This window comes from Haliotis cracherodii, unplaced genomic scaffold (assembly GCF_022045235.1).
Source record: "Haliotis cracherodii isolate W230 unplaced genomic scaffold, xgHalCrac1.p SCAF_2, whole genome shotgun sequence".
Classification (NCBI taxonomy): Eukaryota; Metazoa; Mollusca; class Gastropoda; order Lepetellida; family Haliotidae; genus Haliotis; species Haliotis cracherodii.
This window is the reverse complement of record NW_027266275.1, coordinates 59,101,476-59,125,721: the sequence shown is the minus strand read 5'-3', so window position 1 is coordinate 59,125,721 and position 24,246 is coordinate 59,101,476. Positions and strand designations below refer to the sequence as shown.

At 41.0% G+C, this 24,246-nt stretch overlaps 1 protein-coding gene across 1 annotated transcript in view; it reads left to right on the top strand.

Moving 5' to 3' along the window:
- The first annotated feature begins 5,012 nt into the window (after positions 1-5,012).
- Positions 5,013-24,246, top strand: part of LOC139468290 (synaptopodin-2-like) — a 65,766-nt gene continuing 46,532 nt past the window's right edge. Inside the window, exon 1 of the mRNA XM_071250168.1 lies at positions 5,013-5,116. The gene's annotated coding sequence lies outside the window, so the exon portion shown is untranslated. The remainder of the gene's footprint in view (positions 5,117-24,246) is intronic.

Here is a 24,246-nt window from a genome sequence, read left to right as displayed (position 1 = left end):
TAGACTAACATCTAGTCTATGAAATGAAAATATTTTACAGAAATAAATTATTTTATTAATTTAATCCAAAGGAGTCATGAGACTTTATTTCCAAAACTGTGTGTGGCTGCTTGTATTCCTCCAGACTAATACCGATTTTATAGTGCTAGCCCACTGAGATACCATGCCGCAGTTTAACATGAATACCCCACTCAGACACAGTATACTGACTCCGAGCCGACCAGAACTTGTTTTAGCCCCTTAATGCCGAGCACTAGGCAGGGTGACATCAAGTAAATCTGTCAACGCCTTTTGGCATGACGCGGCCAGGGATCGAACCCTCGACCCCCCGGTCTTACTAGACCACAGAGGACGTCTGTGTCATTCGAACAGGACTCAAACGAAACTGTGGTAGTGAATATTTCTAAAATATTTTGTAAAAAAGAATTGAGTTATCACTCCACCTACACTTGTAAATCTGGATATGTTCAAAGCGGTTTTAAACCCACCTCACTTTCTTAGGTTGTAAGTTCCAAGTATCTAGCAAGCCTAATTGTATGTGGTTAGTCACTTTAACACTGCAACATAGTATGTGTCAATCTGGTCTCGCGATATCCACCTTGGCATAATGGCTTTTATGTGATGTCAATTTGGGAATTCCGAATCAGAATAGGTCCTGCCGTTAGAGCCGATTATAATGAAGATTGAGTGGATACTATTTTGGACCTGGTTAATTGTGTCATCAGCTACACGTGCTTTCAATCACCGGTTCGTCGGATCCAGATTCGTCTGTAAACTAGCATATGGTCCATGAAATATTTTATCAGGTAATAGGTTTCTGTTAAATATAAAAATCTAACTGGACTTGCCTATTTTCATCATCTTAACTGGTCTTAATTTCATTGAAGACATAATGTTGCAGGACCAATTGCCCTTCGGTTCTCAAAATCGCATAGTACTATTATATCCGTGACGATCCGTGGTAGAATAGATCTTCAGCAACCCATGCTTGCCGTAAAAGGCGATGAACGAGATCGGATGTTCAGGCTCGCTGACTTGGTTGATGCATGTCATCGTATCCCAATTGCGTGGATCGATGCTCATGATGTCAATCACTGGATTGTCTGGTCCAGACTCGATTATTTACAGACCGCCGTCATATAGCTGAAATATTCCTGAGTGCGGCGTTAAGCAACAAACAAGAAAACAAAACAAGCATATTACTATTACAGACGGACGGACGGACGGACAGACTGATTGATCAATATAGAAACAATAAACTATAATGAGAAAATGCAATAAACTGCACGCACGCACGCACGCACGCACGCACGCACAATAACGTTATCACCGACACTGATCGCGGTCTGTTTCCTTTTATTTGAATCAACAAATACTCACGTGCAAAACCCATTCTGGTCCAGATTACGGACTTCGGTAGTAGGTCAAGTGACCACATTGGTTCTCATTAGTACGTACGTATACTGCAGGCAATGCAGTGTCCAGCTGGGTGAGCATGCGTCTGTGTTTAGATAGCTGGACCAACGATAGCCGCTCGGCTGACCACCGCCTCGGGGGACCTTCAAACACACTGGGGGGTCCTATAAATAAAGATGCCAGGTGGACAGTGAAGGTGGTCATTTCTTGGGTTTCTCTGTGTTGACAGAGCACAATATTTACCATGCCCATTAAGACAGAATTATCACGTCCCTTGTTTTATGTTATAGTTGTGATACCGTATTCGACGTAATAAGAGCCCGTCTTCAATAAGCGCCCAGGGCGATATTTGTTAATATATTGGCAAGTGAACAATCCCAATTAGCACCCCTTCCAACTGATCAATGTACACAAGACTTAGTTATTCGCGTATGATACACACTCGTGTGATATATGCACCCTTAATTATGAGCAATTTAATTCTGGAAAAATATATCTGTCGTACATAAACATTTCAGGCTGTCAGCTTAAACAACAAAATTTATCTTTCAACTCTGTTTTTTACACCAAAATAATATTCTAATAAGAGCCCACCTATTCCTAATTTTGAGAGCGCCCTGGGCGCTTATTACGTCGAATACGGTAATTCTTATTTCAACCTATTTCTTCAACAGGTCAACAACAGAACACAGTTGCGGTAAATTAATACACTGTTGCAACAATAGTACGCAGTTGCAAAATAGGAACAGAATACAGTTGCAACATCGGAACACAGTTGTAAATGTAAAACCCCGTTACACTATTAAAAATTTGGTTAAAGAAAACTTTGACCACGTTTTCTTGGTCCAAGTTGGGCTGTTTACACTCATCAAAGTTTTTGACAGGCCGTCAAAGTTTTGGCGGGAATTATATTGCCAAGATGGATGCTACTGACAGAGAATGTTTTGCTGTTGCCATGTTCAGAAAGCGGTGGCGGGACAGGCAAGGGCATATCTGGTCCCACGAATAGCTGCTCGTTGTTGAACCAAATCAATTAATTCTTCCAACATCTCGTCAGTCCAAAACAGTTGGCTCATTTTCACTTGACTCTCCGCACTTCCGGTTGAAAGAGGGAAAATGTTCTTTGCATTCTTATTGGCTAAATTAAATCAACGTCATCAAACTTTGATCAAAGATTGGGTGAGTGAGTGAGTGAGTTTGGTTTAACGCCGCTTTTAACAGTATTACAGTTATATCGCGGCGTGTCAGCTTAATGTGGGAGGAAAGCCCGAAGTGATGCAGAACTCAGACGTTTACCACTTCGGTGAAACCCACGAGCACGGGTATGGTGCTGACAAACCTAGAAACATAATCGGGGCGAACCGGGATTCGAACCCACAATCATAGGTTTCTGGCGTGCCCAAGGGATGCAACTCTGCACAGCGAATCGCGGCGCCTTAGACGACTGGGCCACCCGTGCCCCCTGATCAAAGATTGACGAGAAATAGGATCGGTTTCTATTCCATCAAAGTCCGTCAAAAACTATCAAAAACTTGGTCAAAATGGACTTTGACGAAGTTTTTTATCAAAGTTTTTGATAGTGTAACGGAGGTTTAAGAATACAATAGAATACGTTTGCAACATTGTAATACAACAAAAGGCCGACAATGCGACAATATCCCTGCTAGGATTCCATATCAACCTATATACAACCTATTTACAATACATCCCAACACAACAAATAGTTTGGACACAGACGAAAGGCAACACAACACTGAATGTATTATTCAACAATTCAACACCAACCCCGCGTCCTCGGCATGTGGAAGTTCCCATCTGCGAAATGCTAGATGCTACTTTGATTGATTGATCTCCTGGCCTTCGGTTAATAAATCTACCAAAGACAATCGTTAGAACATGTACAGGATCCCGATAAGAGCTGATCCTACAAAGATATTGCAGATTGTAATCTAACCATGTGATTATGAACATTTCCAGATGGAGACAGTTGATCATCACAGACATAACGCCCGTCACTAATTGATTTTTAATAATCGTGTTGCAACACAAGTCTTGATTAGCAACGGCGTCGGTGTGCATGCTGAACCTGCCGCATACCATGGTAAGACAGTGCCACTGTTATGTAGGGTATGCAACTATGCATGATTCACGCCAGAGATCCACGGCGAACATATGGATCAGATTGAACGATGCAAGCATAATAACACAGGTGAAATACACTGACACCTCGTCCATTCGAATTCCCAGGGACGATCGAATATAACGTGCTGGGCAAAAGAAACTATACACTCATGTTTGATTGTGGCTAGAAACTAAATTTAAATATGGTTATTAGATATTGATGTATTTCATACAGGTATCATAGTAGTGTTGTGACCTTTAGTTTGAGGTGTTTCGGGGACTGGTTTCAGCCTAGTAACGTTTTGATAACATTTGTTATTTTTTATTCTTTTGCCCAAATCCAGTTTGAATTGTATATTTTCTTTTGTCCGACTGTTGAGGTCGAGTTACTAGTCATATTCACTATCACCTGTAGTTCCGACAGTGCAGATATGGATATTGTCGGAACCGTGGAATTCGATTTCACAGTGTGTGTTTTGACGCTGGTTAAAAATGGCGTAAGTTACAAACAAATGTTTAGACACGTTAAAATGACGATTGAACGTTGCTTTTTATTTTTTCGTAGTGACTGTTTGAACATATTCTTGGTGGTACATAAATGCTTTGTCTGAGTACTGTGGAATCTGTCTTACCGACATTTGAGTTTTCCCATATTCTCCTTTAACTGATTCAGTTTTCACGTCTTGATTCTTCATTACCTGGACTAACATCAATTTTGGTGTATGAAATGAGTATTTTTAAAAGATATTTTGATGTTAAATTATCAATTGTAGACGTGTACGGGTGTTTTGTTTCAAGGTTCATGTATGTATAAGATACTACAGTAACTCAAAATCAGTTAGAATCTACGAAATACCGAATAATGACTTGGTAATTACAACCAGCTTCCGGATACGGTTCATTAAAAGCAAGGTTTAAATCTAGGTGAAAATATATCTAGTTTAAACAAAAAATTCAAGATGTTAATCTAGCTACCAGAAGCAGTCTCGGGTTAAACACGACTTGGGTGTGTCCCTGAATGTAGGGTAGTTATTTCCTTAGATCAGTGTGCAACTAGGTGACAGGTTGCCTAATATTATATTAGACCATCTGACGGGATAACTCGCCCAGCTGGTGAAGACATGTGTCAGACACGGGAAAGAGAGTACGCATAGTTTACCTTCGGTACCATGGCAACCGTTCCTGCAGTATACATGCGTCTCCTGATGGGGTGGTTCGGCGAGAGCTAATCTTATCAATTTCTACCCATGCTGTTTTATTACCTGTGATTAGAGATAGTCACCTTTAATCGATTTTGATGAAAGTATGTAAGTTATTTATATGTTACAGAGATAGGTTTGTTATGTAAAATATGTTACTTGAGAAGAAATCGGACACCCCCGTGGAGAACCCCAGACTAGTGAAGTGGGATGCTCTTCAGTTCTTTGACCTTCAGATATGTCCTTCTGACGATAATAATACCCCTCGTCTGTTGCTGTATAGGTGGCGCGCTTACCATAGTGCCAAGAACATAAAGTATACCGAGTGAGTTGAATCTTCCAGGGTCGGGTTGTCACAACGTATTCCGCTCTCAGCCATGGTAAGTGAGAAATTACTTCACCGCGTATTTCAGTTTTAAAATTATACAACACCCAGAAAGCCAAACACACTTTCCAAGCCATGACCGTTACTTTTAAGTGTTAACAAGTGTATACCAAACTATTTTTATTGAAATTTGATCGTTGATAATGATCAATAACATTGACGTCTGCTGCTAACTCTCGTCTGCTTCCACACATATTATGAACGTCTGTTCTAACCATCAATGTGTTAAACATTCAGTTCTACTGCCTTGCCAATTATCTTGTTCAGTTAGGTATGCTTTTGACGTGATGGAACCACCCTCTCACCATCTAACGTTACCGAGGCATTACCAGCAATATTTTCATAGACCATGACATATGGTCCGTGCATTAATACTGAACATTTGTTCAAATATATCTCACCCCTTCGCCTTTTATCTTCTGTGGTATGATAAAGTCGTCATTTTCACCTACGTGAGGTCCAGATCAGGCCAGTGTTGAGGACCGTGTTTCCATTCAACTGATAATTTCATTTTACGAAACATATATTGCATCATCAGCGGGTTTTCCACATCACCAGTGATTTAGGTAGGCCGTCTTATCTGGATCACGTCTGATGTTTATTTTCACGGGAATTCCATGCACTTTATTACCCGTGCAATGTTTTTACATCATGTGATTGTTGATTTATGTATTACATAACATTGCGAATAATTCTACATTTAGTTTCGAATATAGATCATATATTGATAGGGGAGGTAACGCTGGTACATTCCAGTCTTCGAATGTATTAAAATATGTTAAAAATTGATTGACTAAAATTAAAATAATATATGTGCATTTATAAGTACGAATCTCCTGATGGCGCATAATACGTGTTTCATTTAGATACACACATCCAATTTATAAGAACTCTGTCGTTCATTTTAGTTTCTTTACTATCATGCTACAGATGTAATATATTTCATATCATGATGCCTTGCGTTGAACGACAGAAGCACCATTAAAATAGATTCTAAGAGTGTGCATTTAACGCTATTTCCTCTCCAGGTAATGATGTTTATAATTATCTGCCAATACAACTTTCATCACCTCATAATTCTCAGCTCCCCCAATAACCCACATATAGAATGTGAGGGATCTCTCACTGCCGACGGTAAAAGTCGAACATGAAACGATGTTGGCCCTCCGCCTTTCACCACAGAGACACGGGATACCCTGGCTTCCTAAGTGAGGCCCTGACAGGGATGGTCAATTGTAATGAGCGTCGTGATTGTTACCAATGAAACAGGGGTACAGCAGGGTTCGCTAACACCGGTAACAGTACAACGTTAAACGATGTTGGCTACCCATGTTTCATCCGTGTTATTTTTTCATCCAGCCCTCTTTAGGGTGGTCACTATTGGTGGTGGTCATCTGAGTATTGTGGTTGAGATTGTAGTATCAGGGGTACGACAGGTGAGCTATGAACCACACACACACACACACACACACACACGGTAACCGCCCATCATGAAGCGATGTCCGTGTTGGCGAGGCCCTGTTTGGGGTGGTCAGTGTATGGTCATCTGCGTATCGTGGTTGAGATTGTAGTATCAGGGGTACGACAGGTGACCCATGAACCACACACGGTAACCACCCATCATGAAGCGATGTCCATGTTGGCGAAGCCCTGTTTGGGGTGGTCAGTGTATGGTCATCTGCGTATCGTGGTTGTGACTGATGAATCAAGAGTACATCAGGTTAGCTAATACCACACACGGTAACCGCCCATCATGAAGCGATGTCCATGTTGGCGAGGCCCTGTTTGGGGTGGTCAGTGTATGGTCATCTGAGTATTGTGGTTGAGATTGTAGTATCAGGGGTACGACAGGTGACCCATGAACCACACACGGTAACCACCCATCATGAAGCGATGTCCATGTTGGCGAGGCCCTGTTTGGGGTGGTCAGTGTATGGCCATCTGCGTATCGTGGTTGTGACCGATGACTCGGGAGTACATCAGGTTAGCTAAAAAACCACAAACAGTAACAACCCATCATGAAGCGATGTCCATATTGGCGAGGCCCTGTTTGGGTGGTCAGTATATGGTCATCTGAGTATCGTGTTTGAGACTGATGAATCAAGAGTACATCAGGTTAGCTAATACCACACACGATAACCGCCCGTCATGAAGCGATGTCCATGTTGGCGAAGCCCCGTTTGGGGTGGTCAGTGTATGGTCATTTGTGTATCGTGTTTGAGACTGATAAATCAAGGTACTGCAGGTTAGCTAAGAACCACAAATAGTGCCCGCCAATCATGAAGCGATGTCCACCATACACCTTTCTATGCTGCCGAGGCCCTGATAAGGATGATCAGTGTATTTGCATCTGAATAATCACGGATGTACATCAGTGATATAATGATAAATGGTGAATCTATAGTACAGCCGGTTTGCTAACGGAGATAACATGTCGAGCATGCGCCTTTAACCAACACGGCATATTTACTGTATTACAGAGGCCCTGTTTAGGATGGTCATTGTATCGGTACCCGAGCTTCATTATGACTGGTGAGCATGCGCCTTTAACCAACGCGGCATATTTATTGTATTACAGGGGCCCTGTTTAGGGTGGTCATTGTATCGGTACCCGAGCTTCATTATGACTGGTGAGCATGCGCCTTTAACCAACGCGGCATATTTACTGTATTACAGGGGCCCTGTTTAGGATGGACACTGTATTGGTACCCGAGAATAATTATGACTGGTGATTCATACATCAGGGGCCCTGGTGATTCAGCAGCATATCAGGATGACTAGTGAATCAGTTGTACACCAGGGGTAGCTAACAATAGATATTAACGTCATACATGAACCTGACTGAGTAGTCATTACATAGTTTAGGGACCTGTCATTCATCACAGGGGTGGGTTGGTCAGAGGTTTATGATGCATTAAAATTAAATAGAAAAAAATGACCAACTGCCAGTCATTTTTTTATGACGCTTCTCATGTCCTTGTATATGTTTTTCATTACCCTCATTGAAAAGACAAAATACTAAAGCACGTTATATGTTTTGGTAAAATTTATATTTTGTTCAAGACCCTCCCCCAATATTGTGCAAACGTTTATATTTTTATCATTTTAAAGATAATCATTATGCATACAGATATATAAGTGTGTACAAATCTGCAATATAGTTTTAAAAAGACGTTATACACGTATATATATATATATATATATATATATATATATATATATATATATATATTTACTATATTAATCTTCTTCTTTTTTTACTTTATCAAACATTTAGTATTTTAGATATCTCTACACCACCTATAATATAGTTCTATTTAAAATCGCCACTTTTTATAATCATGTCCTGTGTTACCTTTTGGAGAAACGTATTTGTAGATTCAGGTCGACTGTCATTCACTTAGTAGGAAAGATGTAAAGGAAGCAGGTTAGTGAGTGATTTAGTTTGATTTTGCGCTGCTTATACCAATAGTCCAGCAATATCACGGCGGGGGACACCAGAAATGGACTTCGCGCATTATAACCATGTCGGGAATCGAACCCGGGTTTTCGGCGTGACGAGCGAACGCTTTAACCACTAGGCTACCCGACCGCCAGTAAAGGAGTGAGTAGTGTATCTAATTCCGTGTGGTACTGACGATGTGAAGGCAGTTAATATTGAGGACAGTCAATATGATGTAAAATTCAGTCCTAGATGAGATGAATTATAGTGAGTGGGTGAGTTAGGTTTAACGCCGCTTTTAACAGTATTCCAGTTATATCGCGGCGTGTCAGCTTAATGTGGGAGGAAAGCCCCAAGTGATGCAGGTCTCAGACGTTTTTTCACTTCGGTGAAACCCACGAGCACGGGTATGGTGCTGAAAAACCTAGAAACATAATCGGGGCGAACCAGGATTCGAACCCACTATCATGGATTTCTGGCGTGCCCAAGGGACGCAACTCTGCACAGCGAATCGCGGCGCTTTTGACGACTGGGGCGGGAAGCAGGTATTGTGAGATGCTGGTTATGTCGAATCGATATCTCACGTCATCATTGAAAAACAGGGAGGGTGAATATATAACTTGGTAATTATAAAATTCTTTTTAATCGTAATCACGACAGACGCTTGTCTTTCTATCTGACCTTTGTGAGTCCCGACAGAATGTTAGGAGGACGAATCCATCAACATTGAGGGGTTGCGTGTTCACAATGTATGGCTTGGCCGTTTTCGTGCTATTGTATCCCGTCTACGTTGATTTTTTGTTCATACTATCAATCACTGGTTTGTCTGACCACACTCGAATATTTAGCCGTCGTCATATAGCTGGAATGTGGTGTTGTAACAAAACAACAAAACAAAACTTGTCTCAAATATTTATCAAAATAAGTGTTTGTGTTCAATACCGCTGCAGTGAGCAGTATGTCAGTCAGTGTCTGGATGAACCAGTGGTTGACAGCATGAGCAACGAACCACTCCAATGAGGTACAATGATAATTCTTTCAGACCGACACGATAAACATCTCACTCAGTCGTTTACAACACGTGTCAAGACAAGACGAGACCAGGAATAAAGGGCATGCAACCGCGCCCCGCGAGCGTACATTTAAATGTACAGGCAATCAACAGGTGACACGTGAGAGCGTATTAATCTAGCCTATAACTACAGGCGTTTGGTATCGCCTTTGATAGGAAAGTTCCATATCCAACCCTTGTTATTTGATCCTTGTATTTGTTGTGAAAGCCTCCATTGAAGAGGCTTTCACAGAACTGCTGGCCAACCATATGCGTGCCATTAATCTGTCTGGAACCAAATGCCCTGGTTCATCCTGGCTCCTGTTACAGATTACGCTATATTGTATAGTCGTTTAGAAAATAGCCTCAACAAGGGGGCAAGTTCGAAGACTGGTTCCCGGATTCTCCGCGTGTTGTCGTTTCTCTCCCTTCCAAGTTTATCGCAGGAACGAACGGAAACCAGTCAACCTACTTCTTTAGATTTGCATTTAGAAGGAGAACATGTGTTCGAAGTATGTAATAGTTGCCTAGTGACTACTCTCAACCTTTTCTTTGACCTCCGGTCTTCAGAGGACCAGATCATTCCACACATGTACGTTATGTAGAACAGCCATGTTTATAATAGACATGGCTCGAGGGCTTAGAATATGGTGTTGGTAAAAGTATGCCTCATTTGTGTTTATTACTAACATGATCTTATGTACATTTCTGTTAGCTATCAACTTCGCACTGTGAGGACACCAGGTACTATATGCTATTACACAGCCAACATTTGCCATTCATAGCAAACAGTAATCCTCATCAGGTAATAAATTGAATTATTCCGAACGTTATTATTTAGGTGCAGATTCAAAATCCTCCATATTTCCCAAGATTCCACAAATTATGTTTTAGCAACATCTGTTAATCATGAATTAATTAATCAATCTTTAGTTTATTTGTTGTTCAATAAACAAGGATATATTAATATAAAACACACCATGTACAACACAAATAGTAACTACGATATGATGGAATCATCTCATGTAATACTTGCTTCATCTGTGCCAGGATATATTAATATAAAACACACCATGTACAACACGAATAGTAACTACGAAATGATGGAATCATCTCATGTAATACATGCTTCATCTGTGCCAGATCCGACCATTCCATGGTAATTGGCACACGTGCCGATGTATATATTTCCGATACCGCCTCGCTTTGAAGTTCCAACAATGTCTGACTACTTGCTAGTGTGGGGATTAACAGCAATATTCAGGCAATACAATAGCGAGAGACACGAGACTTCACACATTGTACCCAAGTAGAAAATCGAAAACCTTCTGCGTGGCGATGGAATGAATTAGCCACTAGGCTACCCCACAATTCATTTCATGCCAGGAAAAATAACCAGGGTCTAATCTTTGTCGATATTAAATCTGTAATTGTTGATGTCTTGATGACTAAAACGTATTTGTCCCAGACACTCAGCGCTTAAGTCTGATCATAATAATAACGCAACAAACATATGTAAAGAAAACAGAAGAAAACGTTGTTGTTTTTTAATATTTTACCATGACTGTGGAACTTATAAAAAAATATATATTTACTAAACGCCTAGGCAAATCTATATTAAACTAAACCAAGTCCAGTTTCCTTGATTCCACGATCTTGAGAAAAAGAGGAGTGAAGTTTCTATTTTTAAAAATGAATTACAATCATTTTAGAGAAATGTTTTCATAGTCTAAGCGTTAGTCTCATGAATCTGCAGAACCTCCTTATATCTTATCCCCCTATTTTAAGCCATCAACACCTTCATACGACCATCAGACACGTCTACACAAACATATTCTTCACGACTACCTCCCTTGAAGACCCTTAGGTGGCCATTGCAACCACCTGGCCCAGCGGATCTGCTCCCCTCCAGTTGATGCGTGTTTATGTGAGATGCTTCATCATAACATATTCGATCAACGTTGAGTCTTTGCCAAACTCTTTAGAAGTGTTACTAAGCAACTGGAAGGATGAGACCCACTCGGTGCCTTGGAGGAGAACACGTGAAGCCTATTAGTAATCTGTAATATGTAGTTGGAGATATATCATTTCATCGGTGGGGCTTTGCCATTTCGTAGAAGCCAGCAGTCCTGTTGGTTTTCGATGTCCGTGATAAAAAAAAATCCGGCCGCGTTGGCGTGTTAAAAGAAATGTAATTCTTCACGGAGGAATTTTACATGTTAACAACTTCCATTAAAGACTTGTTTTGTAAACATATACTTGAAGTGAAACGAGCCTCTGTTTAAAGGTCACGCGTACTTGAAATTGGAAAGCTTTTAAGAGTAATTGTTTTAGAAGTAATTCTTCCAGAGTGAATGCTTCTGCAGAAGCAGGTGGCCACCAGCCCTTGGTGTAGAATGTTGCCATTAGTGTTGCGATGTGTCTTACAACAAGAGAACTGGTAGGTGTCACCCGAGCTGACTTTGAAAACATATAAAGAAGTGTAACACTTATTTTTGTTATTTTGGAGTTTACTCGGTCAGGTTGGAGCGTTTTTTTAAGAGCAAGGACATTTTGTATGTTTTAAAGACGTTTTAAGGTTTCCTATCATATTACAAGTACTTGTCAATTTGATTGGATAAAATTGTGATTGGTCAAGAAAATATTTTACTTGATGTCCGGCATTGGGTCTACGATAAGTTGGAAAAGTTTTGACAGAGATATATTTTAGTATCGGGGGATTTTTCTTTATCAAATGTCGCGTTTAGGTAGCCGGGAGTGTATAAATGTATTTAAGGATGCTGTAATACTTAATGCTGTACTGAATGATAAGCCCATGGATGTATCTATTAGTAATTCTATTTTTATCATAGACAAATCTAGATACGACGACAGTCTAAGAATTATTATTTCAAATAATAAGTATTTCGTTAGAGACTTGTGCAAGTCTAATCTAATCCGTATGCTGTGGGTAGTACCCATTAGGTATTGGGTAAACATACTGTGACGTCACGGTTCTATTTCACACCTGATAGGTGGGATCCGAAATCCCCCACATCAGCAAGTGATTCCCACTTTACATATACACAGGTTACTGATTTAGAACTATTTGTTCCCCTTGTGATTCAGTGTTTCGGCTCTGCGGTAGATCCAATAGTTTCGCCATGATAGCTCACGGCTATTTCTATATTGCCAAATGTCAGTACACAAGCTGTAATCTTAAACTACTAAGATATGATGATTCAACCATTCAGTATGTAGATGCTGTTACAGCGTGTTCTTCCAGAATGATTCGTTTTGTTTACATTCTTTAGAAGGTTGTCATTCAAGGATGGATTGTCCATTACGGGACCGTCTCCGTGGTCTAGTGGTAGAGCGTCCGCCCGGGGAGCGGAAGGTCCGGGGTTCGATCATCGGCCACGCATACCAAGTGACGTTAAAATATGGTACTTGTTGTTACCCTGCCTGGAGTTCGGCATTAAGGGGCTAAAACAAGGTCTGGTCGGCTCGGAGTCAGTCTATTGTGTCTGAGTGGGGTATTCATATTAAACTGCGACATGGTATCTCAGTTGGCTAGCACTAAAAAATCGGCATCAGCCCGGACTAGTACAAGCAGCCACAGACACACGTGCATGCACGTCGCAAGTCGCTATATCAAATACAGCCCATGCAAGTCTATAATGTTTGGCAAGTCTAGGTTACTGCAATATGAAGAGAGTCTCTGGGCTCCCTTTTATTATATTTCTATTAAGATAATTGAACAACTGTTTTCTTTCTGTACGATATGTTCATTTCAGAGACTAGATGTTAGTCTAGCACGTTGCTTAATTAGTGCAAAAATCTTGGACGCGACGTTAAACCCCACCCCACCTCACCTCACCTCACCTCACCTCACCTCACCTCACCTCACCTCAATTACGGACACTCGTAACCAGAAACATGGTGTGCCGTAAGAGGCGATTAAGTTGGTCGGCTGGTCAGGTTCGAAGTCGTGGCTCATAATATCAATCACTGTTTTGTCTGGTCCAAACTCGATCATTTACATGCCACTGCATTGTCAAACCAGAGACCATATAACATTATATGGTCTCTGGTCAAACTCAAACCTGTTGTTCAGAACGGTTTGTACCTAGTAGCAGATACGTTACCCACGACGCCAGATATACTCTTCCAAACTGGACATATGTAACACTGTTTTGGAATCTAGTTTTAAGTTGATATCAAACGCTATCATTCCACAAATATGTGCGTACATATTACCACAATCTTATCGGCAAGATACAGCGCGACCTTGATGTGAGTTTACTGTTTATTTTCACAGAAAAGACGAGCTAACTTCCCTTTGGTTTTTTTACCTCTCCCCTTTCACCTCCATCTCTGATAGGATGTCTGTTTCTGAGCAGTTTGATCCTTTATCGGGGTTTCAATCTCCCGTGTCGAGATAACCCATTGCCGGCATCCCCTCGTCAGCACGTGCAAGCCGTGGGAGAGTGCACTAACGGTGCTCGCGTAGGCTTTGTCTTGTAATCCAGCTCTAGGTAAATATTTACCCGAGTGTCACAACAGACCTGGGATATTCAAACGCCAGCATTATTTCAACTTTGCTGGACACGATGGTACTGGGTTAAGGGTAGACTAATATCTAGTCTCTGAAATGAACACATTTTACAGAAAAAACAGCTGTTAAATTATAATTATAAAATATAATAAAAAGGAGCCCAGAGACTTTCTTCCTGATACTGCAGTAATCTAGACTTGCCAAACATTAAAGACTTGCATGGGCAGTATTGGATATATTTGTTTCACGATCTGTATGACAGACTAGGTTAAGGGTGACGTTTTATTATACTCAACGTCAATGTTCACCGGTTGACGTTTGGAATGTGAGTCAATTATGACGTCAAGTGTCCCGTGACAAGAGGGTTGTGTTTCCACGTGAAAGCTGGGTTTCATCCTGCTAGTATTTCGCTTTCAGCACGGCGTGTCTAAGTACAAAGTGACCCAGGTCGTAGAGATTCACTCCTCCATCCCAGGATATGGCTGGAATTTTGCGGAAAGCGGCGTAAACACAACTGAATGACTCACTCATTGACATAAATACATTGCCATGAAACCCGTGAAGATCCGGGGTAGAGTAGGTCATCAGCAACCTATGTTTGCCGTAACAGGCGACTATGCTTGTCGTAAGAGGCGACTGACGGGATCGGGTGGTCAGGATCGCGGACTTGGTTGATGCATGTGTTCCAGTTGCGTTGATCGATACTCATGATGTCAACCACTGGATTGCATGTCTTGTCCAGACTTGATCATTTACAGACCGCGTCATATAGCCGGAATATTGCATAGTGCGGCGTTAAACAACAAACAAACAAACATCATAACTATTTAAGAACAATTTTTTATAGAATTTCAATCCCATCTCACCTAATTCCTGAATCTATGTCAAACATGTTAGTAACTTCATGTTAGTAACTTCATTTGAAAGAAAAAACGTGGCCTACGCTACTTGGGGACCGTCCACCATTGAATGTTTTGACATTTTTTGGATATTTTGCACGGCCACTGCTTTGAAACATAATAGTCTTCTACGTGGCGTTAACATTAAATCTGCCTTGGTGCGTTAGGCATTTCGTGGAAATAAACATATTCTTTCGAAACGTTCTCAGAGACAACTGCAAACTGAATGTGCATTTCTGTTACATAAGCAAGATTCAACACTCTTCTAATTAAACCAATACAATTTTTACCCTGAACTCTATTTTTTCTAAAGAATCCCGACAATAATATGAAAAGCAGAGCAATACTTCACTGAAAATATTTTACACATGGGGTGACATGGCGATACAAAATTATTACAGCCAACATGCAACTGGCAAACGAGCTCTTATTGGCCGGCCAATCAGGTGGCTTGAACAGGTCACGTCTCAATTAAGATTCACAGCAACCATTTGTTTCGATTTTTGGCCGATCTGACACGACTGTGTACATCTGGGCTTAGATATACACAATATGCTCACTTAAAAATATAAATGAAAAGAGAAAAAATCATTCAGGGACCGATACATACAAGGGTGTATGTGTGTCAATTTGACTATTTATTTATTGCAAGCGACGAAACAGGACGGGTACCGATCGGAGTCTTTGGCCTTGTCTAAGAATATATTCACGTAGGTGCCACCATTACCATGTGGAATCGATGACACCAGTTTCATGTCACAATCTTCTAATTGCTGTAGGGGCGGTCAAGTTGCCTTGTGGTTAAAGCGTTCGCTCGTCACGCCGAAGACCCGGGTTCGATTCCCGACATGGGTACAATGTGTTAAGCCCATTTCTGGTGTCCCCCGCCGTGATATTGGTGGAATATTGCTAAAAGCGGCGTAAAACCATACTCACTCACTCACTCTAATTGTTGTGCAGGATTGCGTCGTAATAGCGTGACAGAAACCAGTGATCGTGGGTTCGAATCCCAGATTCGACCTGATGTTTCTAGGTTTGTAAGCATGCTCATGGGTTTCACCGAGGGGGTAAACGTCCAAGGCCAGGGTTCTCTGACACAGATTCGACCACGTACGTGTCTGTTTGAGCGAGTGAGTGAGTGTGTTTTTACGCCATTTTTAGCAATATTCCAGCAAAATAACGGCGAGGGACACACGAAATGGGCTTCACAAAGTGTATCCATGTGGGAATCGAACCCGGATCTTCGACAAGACGAGGGAACGCCGTAATCACTGAGCTACCCCAGGGCCCCGCGTTATAGCAGAAATTAGGAGCGTCCGACGAAGAACCACATGCACCAAGCAAGAAACGGTTGTGAATTCGATCAAGATTATTATATAGCATTCACCTAGCTTCAGTTGACCTGTGATTCGTTTCATGATACCCATAAGGTTTTATCATATTAGTCACGTGCAGACTTCCTCTTAATTGATTGGTCGCACGTGCTGCACGCACTTTGTCGACCTATTCCTCATACACCCTTTCCTTTTGCCAACAACAGCACACACGGGCATTGCTTTGAGGCACTGGATGTTATTTCGGTGGATAGGAGATTTCATGCTGTGTAAATACCTGGCTGTAAAAATATTTATATAAAATTGCGAGAACACTGCTGAGTTTGCACCTTTCAAAATAAACTTGAAAGACATGTTCCGTTCTAAACGCCTGACATATGTCAACATATGTCTCCAATGAAATCGGCATGATACGTATTTCACTGCTGACTCGAAATACAGAGTATCAAATTACCTCAGTTCTGCAGAGGATCTGAGAAAATCAGATATATGATTCCTTATAACATTTATCATGAAGCAGTGTGATGGTCAGCAGGTCAGTTGGTCAGTAAGTTGGCTTGCTTCACAGATAGGTCAAGTTTGGTTCTTCACATAGGCAAATGTTTGTAATCTATTTTCACATTTGACAGAATAGTCGATTACGTTTTCATATCGATATAGGTTTATTTGGCGTTTATCTTTCTTACAGGGTATTATTTCGTATAAGATTCATTCAAAAGGAAAATGTACATGTGTTGTTTTTTGGTTTTTTAAATCATAATGTTTACCTTTAGGGTTGAAATGGTCAATAATCATGATCTAGCTTGAAATATTTTGCCACATTCGCCATATAACCAAATACTGTACCACTGATTTAATGAAGACTTTTGAGGTTCACGTGCACCAAGAGCAGAGTGCCGTTAGGTGAACACACCTTTACGCGTTGAGGAGTGCTGTTGAGCCGGGCAGTAGTTAAGGTGCAAGTATTCCAAGATGAGTGTGAACGGAGAAAGCCAAAATTACCTTCTGAACTCTAGCATATTCTCCGAGATATAAGGGGAAGGGGGTTATCATGCCGCAGTTGACCCACTCAGACAGAGTATACTGACTCTCAGCGGACCAGTTCTTGCTTTAATCCCTTCAAATGCCGTGCGCCTAGACAGGGTAAAGATCGTCTTTTGGTATGACGCGACCGGGCATCGAACCACCGACCTTCTGCTCTACAGAAAGGCGGTCTATATCCAATAGACCATGGAGGCGGTCTTGATGTAGGGGTGAGTGAGTGAGTATGGTTTTAAGCCGCTTTTAGCAATATTCCAACAATATCACGGCGGGGGACACCAGAAAATGTTTGTTTGTTTGTATGTTGTTTAACGCCGCATTATGCAAAATTCCAGCTATATGACGGCGGTCTGTAAATAATCCAGTCTGGACCAGACAATCCAGTGATTGACATCATGAGCATCGATCCACGCAATTGGGATCGATTACGTGCTTCAAACAAGTCAGCGAGCCTGACCCCCTATCCCGTTAGTCGCCTCTTACGACAAGCATAGTCGTCTTTTACGTCAAGTATGGGTTGCTGAAGACCTATATTACCCCAGATCTTCACGGGTCATCAGAAAATGGGCTTCACACATTGTACCCATGTGGGGAATCGAACCCGGGTCTTCGGCGTGACGAGCGAACGCTTTAACCACTTGGCTACCCCACTACCCCTGATGAAGGGGGAAAGTCTTCAGTGATGCAGGTATTGCCAGTTGAATAAAACCCACTAGTACGGGTATGGTGCTGACATAAACTAAATATGTTTTATGTCCAAATACAGAGGAAGTAATGAACGTGCTAAAATCTGGATTTCCAAGAACACAGGAACGAAATAACTCTTCACGACGAAAATATTCGGCAGACAACAAGTAGCTAAATCATACGTGCGTGGACTACAAAACATTCATGTCATGACATGACAATATTTCTTGTACTGAAAGAAAAGAAAACAATCAGATATGACAGTTAACCAACACATTCTCAAACAGCCTGTATGCAACATGGAGCTCTGTGAATATTTCTAGCACGTGCACAACGTAACAGTATCGTCTCAGGACCGGGAATGTCATGCACGTGTTTCATGGAGTTTTTGTCGTCACGCATTAATGTTCCCACGAGTCTAACATGTTCTTCGCTCATTTCTCGTGTTTCTTGAGAAAAGAGCGGAATTTTAGGATATATTGTTGCCATGGTAACAGTGAGAATAAGAGGTAGGGCCATCTGCGCATGTCTTTGTGCACCAGATGGCGCCACTGGCATTGTTTTTCTATCTCCGTATATTTCCAGACTTGTGGATGGTTCTCCATCACGTTTTGACATTTCAGATTTATCTAATCGTTTATATCGAATGTTTGGGTAAGCCTTGGGGTCTGTCCAGATCACCGGTGTCCGCTATCGGTTGTTCATACGTAAATACGCGTCTTGTTTATAAGAATGAAACTGCGCGTTGTGAGGAGAAATATTATTGTCCTTATCAACTATGTATTTGAAATATTATCTGCGTTTTTATTTTTAGCATAAATGTTAGAGTGAATACACTTGTAGATGTCTTCAAAATGTCATCCTTACGCTCCCTGGTGATTTGTTTGTTTGTTTGTTGTTTAACGCAGCAGTCAGCAATATTCCAGCTATATGACGGCGGTCTGTAAATAAACAAGTCTGGACCAGACAATTTAGTGATTGGCATCATGAGCATCGATCCACGCAACTGGAATACGATGACATACATCAACCAAGTCAGCGAGCCTGACCACCCGTGAGTGAGTGAGTGCGTGAGTGAATGAGTGAGTGAGGTTTAAAGCATAGGTTATATCACGGCGTGTCTCCTTAATGTGGTAAGAAATCCCAAAATGGACGTATTATCACGTATTATCACTGTAACTTTGGTGAAACCCACAAGCAAGTCATTGTGGCCGGAAATTGCATTGTGAGACAAGACCTATGTGTTGTGTAAACACACCAAGAATCAAAATAAGGGCAAATTGGAATTGGAAACTACCATCACAGGCCCTGACCACCCGATCCCGGTCGCCGCCTCTTGCGTGTGTGTGACTGCATGTGTCACTACTTGTACTAATCAGGGCTGGTGCCAGTTTTACTTGCATGTGCTAGCCCACTGAGATACCATGCCGCAGTTAACATGAATACCCCACTCAGACACAATATACTGTCTCCGAGCCGACCAGCCCTTGTTTTAGCCCCTAATGCCGAGGGCTAGACAAGGTAACATCAAGTACCATCATTTAACGTCTTTTGGTATGTCAGGACGAGGGTCGATCGAACCACCAACTTTCCGCTCCCCGGGAAGACGCTCTATCCTTTAGACCACGGAAGTGGTCCCCACATCTATGAAATATAATATGAAACGAAAAGAATACCAAATCTAAAAAACACTTTTCAATGCACAGGCATGTCTTTGTCTTATCGTAAATAGAAATAAATCGTTTAATTAATATATATTTTTTCCTGATTTTGCCATCAAATGATAAATGGCCAATAATTAATCAAATAAAAGTAATAACCCGTTTGTGTGCTGATCCCATAAAGTTGGTCGATTTAAACATAACATACTTTACAGAGAGCAGTATCGTGGGATTGCGTCAGCACAATCCATTTCTCAAACAAATTCAACCAGAATCTGAAGAAGGATCCTGCCTTACAGTGTGCATACGGTTACACCCCTTTGTGAAAAATAGAATCTCCCACTCTGACTCAATCGGGCAAACCAACATACTTCAAAATAGTTGCCAGATAATCTGATATGGATGTTAACGCACTGTGCCGAACTCAATCGTTACTGGTCTCCTGTTCATTATTTCATCGAGATGAACATCACCAGACCCGAATTATCCGTCCCACATAAAGTGGCCATTGTCCGCGCTGCCTACAATTACAGACAGAAGCGCCGCATCGGTTTTCTCATTAACCGAAATAAACCATTATCACATTATTAAGACCACTACACATAAAGAAGATATAGCAACTTTACTGATGAATATCAGCATCTGGAGTCTGTGCAGTCTCAAAAGAGAGTATTATAGCTGCGGTTATAATGTCTGGGACAATCAGCTTGGAAAAAGGCCGTCAAGAATTGCCGATAGCTATATATGGTGTAGACTTGCATAAATCTCTTAGGCAATGATCATAAGTTTAAATCATCATTCCTAGATTATAGAAATAATAAGAACAAGTTACCCTAAGGCTAAAAAAAGAACGGCGTCCTCAGACCGTCCGCGTATCTAGACTTGCCTATATTATTAAAGAATTACATCCATGGACTTCAGTAGTCATTCAATATAGCCATGAAGTAAGGCTAGCTATGGTCGTACCTGTCGGTTCTTAGAACAGTTCGATGAGTGTAGTTTATTATGACGAACTAACTTTATGCCTAGGAACAAATCAATCAAATATTTACCCAAATAAACATATACAAGTCTTACACATAGTCTTTGGAATTTTTAATTACTCAATGCATTTCTTTCTTCAAACAAAACACTTCTGATGTTGATTTATCTATATTATAGACGTGTTTATGTTTAATGATAACAGTTTAGTATTGATAAAATTACATGCAGATATACCCCCCTTATGCTGAAGGTGGGTGAGCTGATATGGGGTTTCCTAGATTATCAATTATTTCCCTTATATGGTGTATGCACGACCAGTCCTTGTTTAACCCCTTAAAGCCGAGCGTCAGACTGGGTAACAACAAGTACCATCTTTCAACGTCTTTTGGCATGACCCGACCGGGGATCGAACCCCAGACCTTCTCTCTGTGCGGACGTTCTACCACTAGACCACGGAAGTGGCCGTCATGATGGATGACTAAGCATATCCAAGTATACTACTCAAATAAAAGTCTTGGCATGAGTAACAATAGTAATATGAAAGAACCGGGTGGCCCTTAACATTTTGTGAGTAGTATATATCGTGATGATGGTGCTATTGTTGTTGATATACATTCCACCATTTAGTTTAAGTTTCCTTGCATATTTGAGATTTCAAACAAGATCAGATCTGGTTTACATCAACTTGTTCAGTGTTCAGTACGTGATCCTGTACGGTACATGGTCCGGACGTATTTAAGCATAAAAATTTGTTTATCTACAAACAACAACATAATCATGAGTAATTAGGAAGCTGTAAACTGATCGTGTTTCCCCTGATTGTCTGTGACACCTGATTACCTCCCTTGCTTTGATGTAGGCAACAGGTTGGTATTGTGATGGCATCTCGGTTGGTTATCAACGAAACAAATTAGGTCCAGTGTTTGGGTATTTTGAGATCATGATGAAAGTCTAGTTAAAGAAGTTGTTTTAGCGTGTTTAAACATTGATTCTCATGTTGTTTTTTCATAACAACATTTCTCAATTCAAATCCTGTTTACAAACTGTATCCCTCCCTTATCTCCTTATCATTCCCGCACCTACTGCAGAACCCATGTCTTCAACTCTTGTTGAAAATTCCACAAATCCTTCCGTGTAAACACCCTCATAGCGGTATTACGATAACTAGGAGATATGTGGCAACCGGCAACTCCACAGTGACGTCAGACAACGCGGGCGGATGAGGGTGGATTCTACATTCTTCGCTAAGACCTTTCCTCCCTGCCCTGAAGATCCTGAACGCAGCCATTGTTAACCGGTGTCGGCCCAATTTGTTCCCTGTGGATTGTGCTTCTTTTACATCACTATCATGACGTTTTAAGACAAACTAATATTATATTGTTTGCCACGGTCAAATGATTGTTTTGCCTACAGATTTTGTAGCAGGTTCCAGAAACGTAATGAAGAGTTCAATTTACTAGCATTATTCATGAACCAGGGTTAGTATTAAATGTCAGAAAAAATGTTTCAATGGTAGTGTGTGTGTGTGTGTGTGTGTGTGTGTGTGTGTGTGTGTGTGTGTGTGTGTGTGTGTGTGTGTGTGTGTGTGTGTGTGTGTGTGTGTGTGTGTGTGTGTGCGTGTGTGTGGGCGTGTGTGTGTGTGTGTGTGTGTGTGTGTGTGTGTGTGTGTGTGTATGTCGGGGGGGTGGGGGGTGTACCTTCTTAATCCAAATCAGCTATAGTGATACATAAAAAAGTGTTAATCCTGCATCTTATAAAAACGGTTTCAGTGCCGGTAACCGGGTAATCGTATGTGGGTATTGATGTTTGAAGGATTGAATCGCCACTCTCTGTGGGTTTGCTAAAATATTTGCTCTATGTATTTGTTTTCCTGAGTGAATGACACGACCCCCGTCGACTTTTATGACTAAGTAGTCTCAGTATAACGCAGTTCACATGACAGCACATACGCTGTCAACACGTACCGTTATCTCACTGGTACCACCTTTCCCCTAAATAATACTGTATATAAATAAATGAACTATAAATATTTTAGACTTAGAAAATTAGTGTGCAACGAAGCAACGAATCTCACAAGGATATATATTTATGGAAACGAATTTCTGAAAAAAGCACCATGAAACATCTATCAACAAGCAACGTGTCATAAATGTTCATGATACGTGTGTTTTTTAAAAGTCTAATTATTTTTTAACAATCTTTAACAACAAATGTAGCGTTAGTTATACACAAGAAATGTTTTATAACACGAACACCTGGTTTTGACACTACACCGTTTGATCTTGCAATATTTGCTTGAATACAATATCGGAAAATCTAGATTTCAAACTAAAGCTTTGTCACTGAGGGCGCAACAGTAACGTCATTCAACTCCAAGACAACGTACTCTTTCTGTTCGACACGCAAGTGTGTACAGCACTACACAAAAGTAAACAACGGGTAGGACAAAGGCACACAAGACTCCAGTGTCACATACATTGGTATAGAATTCCAATCATGTTTGCATGTTATAATGGCATTGGTTAGTCTTTCTAAAAGTAAGGAATTTTAAACATGACAGATATTCATGGAATGTCTTAATGATCCCATTTGACACAAGGTACGAGGGTTTGATTTCAGAGCCCTTGATTTCTACGTTGAGAGTTCGACTCAATGGCATGTGTTAAGGAATACTGAGACGTATTTTCACTATGGCGCCACGGTTGACAATACTTTCTGGAACGTCATGCCAATACCTTTCTGGAAGCCACGATACAACCTATTATCCTGTGAAATAAAACCTGATGAATAAAAAAAAGTGATTACTATTGCGTCCCTAGACAACGAGTCTTTATTTTATGGTTAGTTTCTGTAACGAAATTTAAAAATGTTTGGGAGAACATGTGGGTGTGCGAACATACATCCGGGCATGTATGTGTGCGTGTGTTCACATGTATTCGTGGGCACATCTCTACCCACATTCAAAGTTATTCATAACGAACCAAAACAGAAGTTAGTGATAGTCTCGAAATAAAGAACGATAAAAAACATCCAGTTGAGACATGAAAAAACAGACATTTATATTCAAATCCACTGTCATTACAGAGAGTCAAAGAAATATATTTATGAGAAAAAACATTTGAAAATAGGCGTATTCGATTCCATGATGACCCCTGAAGATCCGGGGTAGAATAGGTCCTCAGCAAACCATGCTTGCCGCAAAAGGCGACTATGCTTGTCGTAAGAGGCGACTAACGGGATCGGGTGGTCAGGCTCGCTGACTTGGTTCATGCATGTCATCGTATCCCAATTGCGTGGATCGGTGCTCATGATGTCAATCACTGTATTGTCTGGTCCAGATTCGATTATTTACAGACCGCGTCATATAGCTGGAATACTGCATAGTGCGGGATGAAACAACAAACAAAACAAACAAAATATATTTTGACAAAATGAAACACTTATATAGGAAAATATATAAGACTGAACTTGGTATTAAGCTAAATGGGG